The sequence below is a fragment of the Mustela nivalis genome (genome assembly GCF_964662115.1).
Source record: "Mustela nivalis genome assembly, chromosome: 12".
In the NCBI taxonomy this organism is placed as follows: domain Eukaryota; kingdom Metazoa; phylum Chordata; class Mammalia; order Carnivora; family Mustelidae; genus Mustela; species Mustela nivalis.
This window is the reverse complement of record NC_139031.1, coordinates 102,073,856-102,086,886: the sequence shown is the minus strand read 5'-3', so window position 1 is coordinate 102,086,886 and position 13,031 is coordinate 102,073,856. Positions and strand designations below refer to the sequence as shown.

The following is a 13,031-nucleotide window of genomic DNA, read 5'->3' as shown; positions in this document are numbered from 1 at the left end:
TCTAATTTCCCTTTCTATGTTTTCATTATTAGTGTATAAGTAAGGAACTGATTTCTATACATTGATTTTGTATCCTGCCACATTACTGAATTACTGTATGAATTCTAGTAGTTTGGGGGTGGAGTCTTTTGGGTTTTCCATAGAAAGTATCATGTCATCTGTGAAGAGAGAGAGTTTGACTGCTTCTTTGCCAATTTGAATACCTTTTATTTCTTTTTGTTGTCTGGTTGCTGTTGCTAGGACTTCTAGCACTATGATGAACAACAGTGGTGGGAATGGACATCTTTGTTCCTGATCTCAAAGGGAAGGCTGTCAGCTTTTCCCCATTGAGGATGATATTCACTGTGGGTTTTTCATAGATAGATTTTATGAAGTTGAGGAATGTTCCCTCTATCCCTATATTTGGGATTGTACTAATCAGGAACGGATGCTGAATCTTGACAAATGCTTTTTATGCATCAATTGAGAGGACCATTTTAAAATTATTAATTTGTCCAGGGTGCCTGGGTGGCTCAGTGGGTTAAAGCCTCTGACTTTGGCTCGGGTCATGGTCCCGGGTTTCTGGGATCAAGCCCAACATCGGGCTGTCTGCTCTGCAGGGAGCCTGCTCCCTCCTCTCTCTCTCTGCCCACCTCTCTGCCTACTTGTGATCTCTGTCTGTCAAATAAATAAATAAAATCTTAAAAAAAATCTTAATTTGTCCTTAATATTTGAAGTGTAGTTTTGCCCAATACAGAATTCTTCGTTGACATTTTACTTTCTTTTAGCACTATAAATAAGTTATCCCACTATCTTCTGGCCCCCATGGTTTCTTATGAAAAGTCAACTGTTAATTCTGTTTAGACTCACTTCTATGTGATCAGTCTCTTCTTTCGCTTCTTTCAAGATTCTTTCTTTATCTTTATCTTTTGATTGTTTGATTATGATATGTCTACATGTGGAACTCTTGATTTATCCAACTTGGGGTTCATAGAGCTTCTTGGATGTATAGTTTTTTTTTTAAATATTTTCATCAAAGATATGATGTTTTGGCTACTAATTCCTTAAATTTGTTTTGGTTTTTTTTCTTTCTCTCTCTCTCTCTCTCTCTCTCTCTCTCTTTTTCTCTTCTTCATCTCCTCTTTCTCTCTCTTTTCCCCCTCTTTTTTCCTTTTGGATTCCCATTGTGTCCTATTGGTACACTTGATTATGTTCCACAGATCTCTGAGTGTTTTTAATTTAAAAAAATTTTTTTTCTCTTTCTGCTACTCAGACTGGGTAATCTGAATTGACCTATCTTCAACTTTGCTTTCTGCTGTCAGTTCATATTTGCTATTGAGCACTACTAAGTGCATTTTTAATTTATATCATTGTACTTTTCAACTTCAAAATTTCTTTTTTTATTTTATTTTATTATTTTTAAAATTAACATGTAATGTATTATTTGCTTCAGGGGTACAGTTCTGTGAATCATCAGTTTCACACAATTTAGAGCACTCACTATAGCACATACTCTCCTCAATGTCCATAACTCAGCCTCCCCCACATCCCCCTACATCCCTCAGTTTGTTTCCTGAGATTAGGAGTCTCTTATGGTTTGTCTCCCTCCCGGATCCCATCTTTTTTTTTTTTTTTTTAAGATTTTTTCTTTATTTATCTGACAGAGATCACAAGTAGGCAGAGAGGCAGGCAGAGAGAGAGGAGGAAGCAGGCTCCCTGCAGAGCAGAGAGCCCGAAGTGGGGCTCGATCCCAGGACCCTGGGATCATGACCTGAGCCGAAGGCAGAGGCTTAACCCACTGAGCCACCCAGGTGCCCCCCGGATCCCATCTTGTTTCATTTTTTCCTTCCCTACCCCAGACGACTCCCTACCCTGCCTCTTAAATTCCTCATATCAGAGAGATCATATGAAAGTTGTCTTTCTCTGATTGACTTATTTCATTTAGCATAATACTCTCTACTTCCATCTACATCTTTGCAAATGGGAAGATTTTATTTTTCATGGCTGCATAGTATTCCATTTCAACATTGAAATTTCTATTTTGTTCTTTTTATAATTTCAGTTTCTTTATTGGTATTATTTGGTAAGACATTGCTTTCATACTTTAGTTCAGAAGACATGGTTTCCTTTCATTCCTTGAAGATATCTTAAATAGCTGGTTTAAAATTTTTGTGGTGGGCTGAATGTTGTCTTTGATGATATATTCATGTCCTAAACCTTGAAGCCTGGCTTTCATGGCAGAAGAGTAATTTATGGAAAAATATGTGATTAAGTTACATATTTTGAGAGGTGGAAGATTATCTTGGATTATCTGAGTTGGCTGTAAATGTAATTGCATGCATCCTTATAAGAGATAGGGAGAGGGAATTTTGAGATACACAAAATAGGAGAAAGTAATGTGAAGATGGAGGCAGGTATTGGAGTGATAGAGCCTCAAGCCAAGGAGTGCTGGCAATCATCAGAAGGTGGAAGAGAAAAGGAAAAAAATCTTCCCTAGAGACTCTGGATGGAATGTGGTGATGCCTGCACCTCCATTTCAGGTTTCTGATCCCCAAAACCATATGAGAATAAATTTACGCTGGTTAAACCCACCAAATTCATGATAACTTGTTATGGCAGTCATAGGAAACTAATCAAGTCTGTCCAGTAAGTCCAATGGTTGGCCTTCTTCAGGAACAGTTTCTGTAGACTGCTTTTTTCCATGTTAATGGCCATAAATTTTGTTTCTTTGCATATTTCACATTTTTGTTGTTGTTAAAAGTTACACATTTAATATAGTATTATGTGGCAGGTTTGACTTTTGCTGAGTCTTGGGGATGATTCATGTCAGGCCCAGAGTGCTTATGTCAGCATGGCTCCCAGGTTGGTGACTGGGTTCTTGCTTTCAACCTTCTAGCTGCTTGCATCTCTAACAATGTGACTGGAACTGTATTTAAGGCATTGGTGGGTCTTGGTCTCATCCATGTGGATCTCAGCCCAGACACTGTGCAGAGGAGATAGCATTTCATCCTTACCCCATCAGCTAGTCTGGTGATTTTATAGCGAGATGCTGTTCTTCACAGTGATGCGCATATAGCCATACAAGTCTATACTATCTTGACTATCCATCTCTTTGCATTCTTACACCTACAACCTGTAGAAACAGACATTTTAGCATATAATTTTGAAAATGCATCTCAGACATTTGATGACCTCTCAGCAAGATTTTGTTATAGACTCCCAGCTGAAGGTTTAAAAGGTTTTTTGATTAACTCAAAACTAGAAAATGCCTGTGAACCTATAATGGCTCCACCACTGAAAGACAATTCATCTGGTGCTTTCATTGTGTTGATTAGAAGACTTGATTGTAATTTTGATGTAAAGGTTTTAAATTCATAGAGAACAGGATACAAAGCAGCCATAGTTCACAATGTTGACTCTAATGACCTCATTAGCATTGGATCCAATGACATTGATGTGCTAAATAAAATGGAAATTCCATCTCTCTTTATTGGGAAAGTATCAGCTAATTCTTTGAAAGCAAATTCACAGAAGAAAAAAGGTGCCACATCATCTTAGTCCTAGAATTTAGTCTTCGTTTGGAATACTACCTAATCCCCTTGTTTAACGTAGTGAACATCTATCTGTCTCATCTTGATAGTTGTTTTCATTAAGTAGTAAATTAATGTTAAATATATTTTAAAAAATAGTATGGATGGTTCTAAAAATCCTTGTATTGAGTAAGAGGAGCCTTACACAAGGGAGTACATATTGTTTGAGTCAATTTATATGGTTGAGTCTGGAAAAGGTAAAGATAATCTGGGTAGAAAAATCAGAGCAGTGATTGCTTCTGTGGGGCTAGGAAAGGGTGAGAGATTTACTGAGAAGAGTATGAGGGACCTTTTGGGGGGTGAGTCTTGTTCTGTATCTTTTTTTTTTTTTTTTAACTTTTTATTTTTTATAAACATATATTTTTATCCCCAGGGGTACAGGTCTGTGAATCACCAGGTTTACACACTTCACAGCACTCACCAAAGCACACACCCTCCCCAATGTCCATAATCCCACCCCCTTCTCCCAAACCCCCTCCCCCCAGCAACCCTCAGTTTGTTTTGTGAGATTAAGAGTCACTTATGGTTTGTCTCCCTCCCAATCCCATCTTGTTTCATTTATTCTTCTCCTACCCACTTAAGCCTCCATGTTGCATCACCACTTCCTCATATCAGGGAGATCATATGATAGTTGTCTTTCTCTGCTTGACTTATTTCGCTAAGCACGATACGCTCTAGTTCCATCCATGTTGTCGCAAATGGCAAGATTTCATTTCTTTTGATGGCTGCATAGTATTCCATTGTGTATATATACCACATCTTCTTGATCCATTCATCTGTGGATGGACATCTAGGTTCTTTCCATAGTTTGGCTATTGTGGACATTGCTGCTATAAACATTCGGGTGCACGTGCCCCTTTGGATCACTACATTTGTATCTTTAGGGTAAATACCGAATAGTGCAATTGCTGGGTCATAGGGCAGTTCTATTTTCAACATTCTGAGGAACCTCCATGCTGTTTTCCAGAGTGGCTGCACCAGCTTGCATTCCCACCAACAGTGTAGGAGGGTTCTCCTTTCTCCACATCCTCGCCAGCATCTGTCATTTCCTGACTTGTTGATTTTAGCCATTCTGACTGGTGTGAGGTGATATCTCATTGTGGTTTTGATTTGTATTTCCCTGATGCCGAGTGATATGGAGCACTTTTTCATGTGTCTGTTGGCCATCTGGATGTCTTCTTTGCAGAAATGTCTGTTCATGTCCTCTGCCCATTTCTTGATTGGATTATTTGTTCTTTGGGTGTTGAGTTTGCTAAGTTCTTTATAGATTCTGGACACTAGTCCTTTATCTGATATGTCGTTTGCAAATATCTTCTCCCATTCTGTCAGTTGTCTTTTGATTTTGTTAACTGTTTCCTTTGCTGTGCAAAAGCTTTTGATCTTGATGAAATCCCAATAGTTCATTTTTTCCCTTGCTTCCCTTGCCTTTTGCGTTGTTCCTAGGAAGATGTTGCTGCGGCAGAGGTCGAAGAGGTTGCTGCCCGTGTTCTCCTCAAGGATTTTGATGGATTCCTTTCGCACATTGAGGTCCTTCAGCCATTTTGAGTCTATTTTTGTGTGTGGTGTAAGGAAATGGTCCAATTTCATTTTTCTACATGTGGCTGTCCAATTTTCCCAGCACCATTTATTGAAGAGGCTGTCTTTTTTCCATTGGACATTCTTTCCTGCTTTGTCGAAGATGAGTTGACCATAGATTTGAGGGTCTATTTCTGGGCTCTCTATTCTGTTCCATTGATCTATGTGTCTGTTTTTGTGCCAGTACCATGCTGTCTTGATGATGACAGCTTTGTAATAGAGCTTGAAGTCCGGAATTGTGATGCCACCAACGTTGGCTTTCTTTTTCAATATCCCTTTGGCTATTCGAGGTCTTTTCTGGTTCCATATAAATTTTAGCATTATTTGTTCCATTTCTTTGAAAAAGATGGATGGTACTTTGATAGGAATTGCATTAAATGTGTAGATTGCTTTAGGTAGCATAGACATTTTCACAATATTTATTCTTCCAATCCAGGAGCATGGAACATGTTCTGTATCTTGAGAGGGATTTAGGTTTCACAAGTTTCTGTATACTTAAATTTTGTGCATTTCTTTGTATAGAAATTTTACCTAAGGAAAAGAAAAATTAAAAAAAGTGTTAACTCTAAGTAATTATACATCTGCTAAAATGGGGGGACAGATACTGATGATCTGCAACCTACTTTGAAGTGTACTGTACTGTAAAAGAATGAAGAGAAAAAGAGATGTATTGATGGGTCAATAGAGAGATGGATGGGTATGTGATAAAAATGCAGTGTAATGTTAATTGTAGATTCTAGGTAGTGGGTATCTGGGAATCATATACTTTCTTCAAACTCTTCTCCATATAGGAAAGTTTTCATGTTAAAATGTAAATAAAGAATAGTCTGAGGACTTGAAAAAAATATTATGTGGCAAGTCTGGAAATCAGATTCTTCTCTCTCTTCAGGGTTTACTGTTGCTGTTAGCCTAATGATTTTTCTGAGCTAAATCTGTAAAGTCTGTATTCTTCATTGTATGTGACCTCTGTTAGCGGGGTGATCAGTTAATGATTGGACAGAGATTTGCATAAATGCCTGGAACCAATAAGATCCCCAGTTTCTGCCGAGGGTCTCCCCACGTGTGCTGGGACGTAGATCTTTCACACTCAGCCAGGCAGTTGACAACTCTGCCTTCTGCTCCACTTCCTGCTTGCGCAGAGCTTCAAGGTCAGTCACAGCTGAGAACAAGGGTCTTCTCAGCTCTTTTCTGAGCATGTGCACAGCCCTGGTAAAGTGAACAGTCCCATACCTGTCAATGGACCTTTTAGATTTCCAGGAATATTTTGATGTTTTTCAAAGCTCCTTATGGACATTTCTTTCATTTCCCAGATTTCCCTTGATAGGCTTTTTGCTTAATCTTTTGTTTGTCCCAATTGTTAACCACTGCAGTGATGCTTAAACATCTAACAAATGCCTCCGGAGACAAGGCTGTTCACACAGGGAACTCCAAGTCAGAGCCAGGTGAAAAGAAGATTTCCTTAAACGGTGTGCTTGTCATGATGAGCACTGCATGATGTATGCAGTTCTTGAATCACTGTCTTGTCCACCTGAAACTAATACAGCACTGTATGTTAACTATATTGAAATTAAAATTTTAAAAAAGTTAATAAAAAAGTGTTCAAAATGGGGTCTTCCAGGTAGGTCAAATACTGACAATTATCTGGTAATGAGACTTTGGAAGTTCTAACCCCATTCTGTAGCCTCTAGTGGCTGGGAGACTCCTGGTTTTCACTGTGATTTCAGACTATTGATTTTCAAGGCTCCTGTGTACCTGGGAGCTGCGGGATGGGAATAGGTCAAGTTAAAATGCCAGAAAGCTAACTGTTCTTACTGTGATTTAGGTGTTTTTCTGAAATAAATGCTCTCTGGATTGCTGTAAGCCTTCGGTTAATATTCAGAGTCCTAAAAAAATTTTTTTTTCAGAGTCTTGAAAAGGTTGTTATCGACCATTTTTGCCAATGATTTTATTGTTAGTGGAGGAGAGGATTTGGGGGGTCTTTAGTCTTCCTTCTTTCCTTCCTTTATTTATTTATTTATTTATTTTAATGTGACTTCAACATGTGGTTTTGAATAAAGTGTATTTTTTGTTATTTTTTAAAATTTTAAAAAGATTTATTATTTATTATTATTTATTTGACAGAGAGAGAGAGACGGAGATCACAAGTAGGCAGAGAGGCAGGCAGAAAGAGAGAGGAAGGGAAGCAGGCCTCCTGCTGAGCAGAGAGCCCGATGCGGGGCTCAATCCCAGGACCCTGAGACCATGACCTGAGCCGAAGGCAGAGGCTTAACCCACTGAGCCACCTAGATGCCTCAAGTGTGTGTTTTTTTTTTTTTAAAGATTATTTATTTATTTATTTGACAGAGGGAGACAGCGAGAGAGGGAACACAAGTGGGAGAGGATGAAGCAGGCTCCTTGCTGAGCGGGAATCCTGATGGTGGGGCTGGATCCCAGGACCCTGGGATCATGACCTGAGCTGAAGGCAAATGCTTAATGACTGAGCCACCCAGGGGCCCCTGTTTGTTTTGTTTCTTTAAGTTTTTATTTATTCATTTTTTTTTTTTGAGAGAGAGAGAGAAAGTGTGAGTACACAAGCCAAGAGGAGTGGCAGAGGGACAGGAAGAGAGAGAATCCTCAAGCAGGCTTTTCGCTCAGCAAGGAGCCGGATGTGACGATCCCAGGACCCTGGGATCATGCCTGAGCCGAAATCAAGAGTCAGACACTTAACAGACTGAGCCACCAGGCGCCCCTTGGGTGAAGCGTGTTTAAAGGATGGAGGGGAAAGAACTTCACAGTAGTTTTGCCTCATGACTTCACTATTGTTTTTGCATGATTTCTTATTTCTTTCTCTTTCCTTTATGTAAATACCAGTTTCTGTTTCTTTATTGAGGTAATGAAGAGTGTGTAGCCTGCCTCCTAAACAAATGGCGCGTCCTTTGAGTTGTATTTTATGGTTTACCTCTGGAGGGACAAGATGCGTTGTGTTGGAGAGGCATTACTGGCTTTTCCCCCAACCCTGCCCCGTCCCCCCACAATCCTACTGGCCTTTTCTTTGGGTTGTATTTCATCCCCAAGATTCTCCTTCACTTCTGATTGAGAGATACCAGTTAGAATTTTCGGAATTTTCTGGATTCAGTTTCTCTCATCTCTGCAGTGCTTCTTCTTCTTCTTCTTCTTCTTCTTTTTTTTAATGTTCTCTCATTTTATTTTATTTTTTAAAAATTAATTTATTTATTTTCAGGAAAACAGTATTCATTATTTTTTCACCATACCCAGTGCTCCATGCAATCCATGCCCTCTATAATACCCACCACCTGGTACCCCAACCTCCCACTCCCTCGCCACTTCAAACCCCTCAAATTGTTTTTCAGAGTCCATAGTCTCTCATGATTGACCTCCCCTTCCAATTTACCCCAACTCCCTTCTCCTCTCTAAAACCCCTTGTCCTCCATGATATTTGTTATGCTCCACAAATAAGTGAAACCATATGATAATTGACTTTCTCTGCTTAACTTATTTCACTCAGCATAATCTCTTCCAGTCCCGTCCATGTTGATATAAAAGTTGGGTATTCATCCTTTCTGATGGAGGCATAATACTCCATAGTGTATATGGACCACATCTTCTTATCCATTTGTCCGTTGAAGGGCATCTTGATTCTTTCCCTAGTTTGGCAACCATGGCCATTGCTGCTATAAACATTGGGGTACAGATGGCCCTTCTTTTCACGACATCTGTATCTTTGGGGTAAATACCCAGGAGTGCAATGGCAGGGTCATAGGGAAGTTCTATTTTTAATTTCTTGAGGAATCTCCACAATGTTCTCCAAAGAGGCTGCACCAACTTGCATTCCCACGAACAGTGGAAGAGGGTTCCCCTTTCTCCACATCCTCTTCAACACATGTTGTTTCCTGTTTTGTTAATTTTGGCCATTCTAATTGGTGTAAGGTGATATCTCAATGTGGTTTTAATTTGAATCTCCTTGAGGGCTAGTGATGATGAACATTTTTTCATGTGTCTGATAGCCTTTTGTATGTCTTGATTGGAGAAGTGTCTGTTCATATCTTCTTCCCATTTTTTGATATGTTTGCCTGTTTCGTGTGTGTTGAGTTTGAGGAGTTCATTATAGATCCTGGATATCAACCTTTTGTCTGTACTGTCATTTGCAAATATCTTCTCCCATTCTGTGGGTTGTCTCTTTGTTTTTTTGACTGTTTCCTTTGCTGTGCAGAAGCTTTTGATTTTGATGAAGTCCCAAAAGTTTATTTTCGCTTTTGTTTCCTTTGCCTTTGGAGACATATCTTGAAAGAAGTTGCTGTGGCTAATATCGAAGAGATTACTGCCTATGTTCTCCTCTAGGATTCTGATGGATTCCTGTCTCACGTTGAGGTCTTTTATCCCTTTTGAGTTTATCTTTGTGTACGGTGAAAGAGAATGGTCAAGTTTCATTCTTCTACATATAGCTGTCCAGTTTTCCCAGCACCATTTATTGAAGAGACTGTCTTTTTTCCACTGTATATTTTTTCAGGTTTGTTGAAGATTAATTGACCATAGAGTGAGGGTCCATATCTGGACTCTCTACTCTGTTCCACTGGTCTATATGTCTGTTTTTATGCCAGTACCATGCTGTCTTGGTGATCACAGCTTTGTAATAAAGTTTGAAATCAGGTAACGTGATGCCCCCAGCTTTATTTTTGTTTTTCAATATTTCCTTAGCGATTCGGGGCCTCTTCTGATTCCATACAAATTTTTTGATTATTTGCTCCAGCTCTTTGAAGAATACCGGTGGAATTTTGATCGGAATGGCATTAAAAGTATAGATTGCTCTAGGCAGTATAGACATTTTAACAATGTTTATTCTTCTGATCCAAGAGCATGGAATGGTCTTCCATCTTTTTTGTGTCTTCTTCAGTTTCTTTCATGAGTGTTCTGTAGTTCCTCCAGTACAGATCCTTTACCTCTTTGGTTAGGTTTATTCCCAGGTATCTTATGGTTCTTGGTGCTATAGTAAATGGAATCGATTCTCTAATTTCCCTTTCTGTATTTTCATTGTTAGTGTATAAGAAAGCCATTGATTTCTGCACATTGACTTTGTATCCTGCCACGTTGCTGAATTGCTGTATGAGTTCTAGTATTTTGGGGGTGGAGTCTTTTGGGTTTTCCATATAAAGAATCATGTCATCTGCCAATAGAGAGAGTTTGACTTCTTCATTGCCAATTTGGATACCTTTTATTTCTCTTTGTTGTCTGATTGCTGTTGCTAGGATTTCTAATACTATGCCTTGCTTCTTGAAAGGAGCTGAATGTTGATATCCTAAATCTTCAATCTCTTGTCTCTGACGGCCCTTATCAAAACTTGTGGTGTCCTCCATTTGACTGCTGCTCACACATTTTTGTTCTTTTTTTTTCTTTTTATCTCTATTTTGTTAGGTTATCGGGGTAGAGGTTTAGTGATTCAGTTTCTTCTTTGCACGGATTATTTGAGATGATTCAGAATTATTTATCTTAAAATAAATAGTAAATGTCTGTCAAATGAAAATTTTGGTTTTAAAAAAGTAAGTGTGTAGGCCTTTCTTTCTGGTTGTAGTTCGTTAATAAGGCCCGTTGCTTACTGCAGTCACACCTTGTTTGTGCCATCTCCATGCAGGACGTACTAATATTTCTTCTCAGTAGGAGGAGTCTAGTGGGACATGTCAAGAAAAATAAGACATAGAATCCATTTTGTTTTAGCTCTTTAAATACAAGTTATTAGATTCTTCAAGAATCACCTCCATCTTATAATAGTTTTATGCTGCAGGTTTGTATGATCCTGAATGTGTCTGGGTATATAATACATAAATAATAGAAATAAAAATACTACTACTAGTAGTACTAATAATAAGGAGTAATGAGAAACTTTTGATAATATTTAAATGGTATTTTTGTGCAATAAGATTATATTATTTAGATTTATTTGCCCAAGTCTTATAGAATGTTTTCTTTTGTTCACATGGTTAGAATATCGAAATGTGAATATGTCATCTTCACAATTTTATGTTCTTTTAAACTCCAGTTCCTTAAAAAAAAAATCTACAAAGCATTACCAGTTTTGCTTTTGTAAAAAACAAAACAAACAACCCACTCCCCAAAGAAACCCCTAAATTTATTGATTCGTTGTTCAGAAAAAATGATAAAATTCAGTAATTTCTAAATCGGTGTGATGAGGTTATTTCCTTGTCTCAGGAGACTCCCGAAACCCAGTGGTGTTGTTCTGGTGTGGATGTAATGAAACTTAATACATTAAGGATTATATTGGCAAGTCCATAATATGTCATTCCCCTGTCTCTCTCACTGTACCAGATATCCTAATTATTAAAAAATCACAAACAGACACACAAAAATTCCACCAAACCAGATAACGATATAACATCTGGAAAAATGGTTTTGGTTAAGGAAGAAAACAATGAATGGTCTTTTTTTTTAATGCTAATCATTTGTGTTTAAATTGATCTTTAATAATACATTTTTAAAAGTAAGCAATTATTTTATTTTTAAAGATTTTTTTACTCATTTTAGAGAGAGAGAGAAAGAGCACACATTAGAGGGGAAGGGCAGAGGCAGAGGGAGAGAAAGCAAAGCAGACTCCCTCTGAGCATAGAGCCTGATGCAGAGTTTGATCCCTGGACCCAGTGATCATGACCTGAGCTGAAACCAAGAGTCAGACGCTTAACTGACTGAGACACCCAGGTGCCCCTGGACAGTTATTTTAGAAGAGATGATGAACTGAACTTAAACATGCAATACATCATACAAGTGCAGCTGATTATATATACCTGGAGTAAATGTAGCTCCTACCTTCAAAGGAGGAGTCTGTATAACTCTAGAAATTTCTTGAGTCCGATAATTAAGACATAAACTCTTATTTAATCATGGTGGTATTATTTTTCTAAAAACACCTAAGATATTTTAAATATAAGCACTGCCCTGTCGTATATTTATTTTCATATGTCCCTGGGCAGCCTGTTTTAAGAGTTTTATGGGCATGTGGCTTTTCTGATAGACTGAATATGTTTTTCAGGATCTTACATAATATAGTGACTCTCAGAATTATGTTGTCAGGAATAGAATTTTATTGGTTGTAGGTTTACTCTTCACATGCTTATACTCTTCATATTTTTATAATTTAAAAAGTGAAGAGATATTTTAAGGTGGAAGGAAGTGAGCTTAGCTCATCTTGAGTTGTCCTTTGAGAGAACCTCACTCTCAAGGATTTGGCACAGCCAATCCACTTTATTGGATAGGAAGAGTTCATGGGTTACCAGTTTCAGTCAGGTTCTCCATTTTATGGAAAAGAATATTCCCCAAGTGTTTAGAAAGAAGCATGTGAAAGAAGATACAAAGCTTTGGCTTTGTGTCTAAGATCATACATTTAACTCACAGTTATAGTGCCAACAAAATGGCTTATGGGAATGTATTGAGGAATAAAGTGTTACAGCTTATTGAGTCTACTATATTTGTGTTAATTTAGATATATTCATGAGATAAAGAAGCCAATGAGTTTCAAATGTTCATATAAAGTTGAGTGTTTCAAAGTTTATTTCCTACTGCTTTGATTAGCTGTATTCTTAAGACAAGTTGTAGTCTTTCCTTATTATTCACATAAAAGGTAGCATTTATGACTTACACGATTTACGTCAATGACTTCATTGATATTTCACTTCACTAATATGATTAATTTTTATTTTTTGATTTAAAAATCAAATATTAAATTTTGGCTGTTTACAAAGAAACTTTTTTTTTCTCTGCTTGTAATAAGGGGTTTGCTTTCTATATCATACATAGAATCTCTAAATTGATATTTTTACCTAATGATCCAAGAAAACACATGTAATGAGTTGTTTTATAGATACATTTATTTTAAGTAGAGAA

The 13,031-nt window shown here is 37.8% G+C and overlaps 1 protein-coding gene and 1 pseudogene across 21 annotated transcripts in view; both read left to right on the top strand.

Annotated features, from left to right (window-relative positions):
- The window catches only part of LOC309845809 (E3 ubiquitin-protein ligase RNF13-like), a 49,425-nt pseudogene extending 45,789 nt beyond the window's left edge, over positions 1-3,636 (top strand). The window contains exon 4 of the transcript in view: positions 3,022-3,636. The product of the transcript in view is annotated as an E3 ubiquitin-protein ligase RNF13-like (transcript). The remainder of the gene's footprint in view (positions 1-3,021) is intronic.
- SUGCT (succinyl-CoA:glutarate-CoA transferase) overlaps positions 1-13,031 on the top strand; it is an 808,589-nt gene that overhangs the window by 267,302 nt on the left and 528,256 nt on the right. The window lies entirely within an intron of this gene.